Here is a 1,737-nt window from a genome sequence, read left to right on the forward strand (position 1 = left end):
GGTTCAACTTGTCACTGGGGCCTGTTGCAAGATTCTGTGAAAGAGGAGACACCTAAGGCCAGTAAGAGAGAACTTCTTTCAAAGCGCCTCAGTGACACAAGGTGGTCAGCTTGAGCAGATGCACTTAGCAGTTTATCAGGCAACTACAAAATTTATAAATCCATGCTTCAGACTTTTGGTGCAGACAATGTGCAGAACAGTGAAAAATGAGCAGACTCAAACTCATTAGTTGAAACCATGGATCAGCTGGAGACTGCATTTATGGCAACATTTTGGAGTAGTATTCTTACAAGAGTAAATAAGTCAACTTCTGCGGTCTGAAAGAATGGACTTAGGCACAGTTGTGATGCAGCTAAAGTCACTATCTCAGTTTGTGGCAGCACAACGGAATAGTTTTGAGGAATATTGTGAATCTGCATGTCTAAGTTCTACAGCTAACTTTCAGGTAAAAAGCAACATCATCCAAAAGTGTATAGCTGATGATAGTGAAGAACCTGCTGTTGTGCTGACGGGGGAAGAGAAGTTCAAAGTAAAATCATTCTATACCATCATTGATTCGTCAGCCATCTCAACAGAAGAAGTCAGGCATATTCAGAAATAAACAATCATTTCTGTTTTTAAACAGGTGACCTTGACAGTACTGCTGTCTCTCAGCACTCTCAGATGATTAATTGAATTCTATTCAGGTGATCTTGATGAAGAGATTTTTGAAGAATGGGTACAGTGGAGCTCACTTGTAAAGCAGTTTGCCTTCAAGCCATTATCACAAGCTCTGCCTACACCACTGCAAATGCTGACCATAATGAACATGCATAATCTGCAAACAGCCTTTCCAAATGGTTTGTTGCACTAAGTATTTACCTGACACTACCAACCTCAAACTGCAGTGGTGAAAAGTCTTGGCCATTTTCACATTTAAAAAGGATTAAAAGTGCTTTACGTGCTACAATGGTTCACAAAGACTTAACAGTCTTACTCTGTTTTCTATTGAATCTGAGATGGTAAACTCTATAGACTTCTCTAGATTCATTCAAATGTTTGCTGTAGCAAAAGCACATCGAAAAATCTGAAGAAAACTTTCATACATTTTATTGACAGCATCATTCTTCATACTAGTCTTGCTTCAGATAAGTAATTTGTATATTACATAGCGAGTATTAATGTGAGTAACTTACTCAACCAAAGCACTTCATGTAGCTATTATTAATAAAACCTGTGCTGCTATGTGCTGTGTCAAAGACAATTTCTATGTCAATCTCCTGTCTTTTACAATCATTCCCCAGGGGGTCCCACAAATATGTTTGGCGCCGGACCCACCAAAAGTTAATCCAGCCCTGGTCAAAGGACATGGACTGAATTGACCTCTCCCTGTGAGGTATGTTGCAAAAAGCTACAGCAGGTAACAGTATGGGTGATACAAGGAAGGAATTGTAGGGTGGTTGGGTCTTATGCTGTTACAGTACCACAGGGACACTAAAGGCACTTTTACCCCTTCCTAATACAACAGGATCTCTAGAAGGAGGTGACAAATTTGCCATTACATCAAAGAACCAATGTGGAGAAAATGCTGGAATATCTGGAGCTTTATATTGAAACATAATCTTATTGTGCAATTAGAGCTCAACAACCTCAGCAGTAGGCGAGTGCCACTGAAACAATACAGGAGTTTGCACTTGCTTTCAGGAGATTGTATACAAATTGAAAACAGTGGCTCCCGGAGGAATAGAAGATGAAGAC

Source organism: Gopherus evgoodei, chromosome 3, assembly GCF_007399415.2.
Source record: "Gopherus evgoodei ecotype Sinaloan lineage chromosome 3, rGopEvg1_v1.p, whole genome shotgun sequence".
NCBI lineage: Eukaryota > Metazoa > Chordata > Testudines > Testudinidae > Gopherus > Gopherus evgoodei.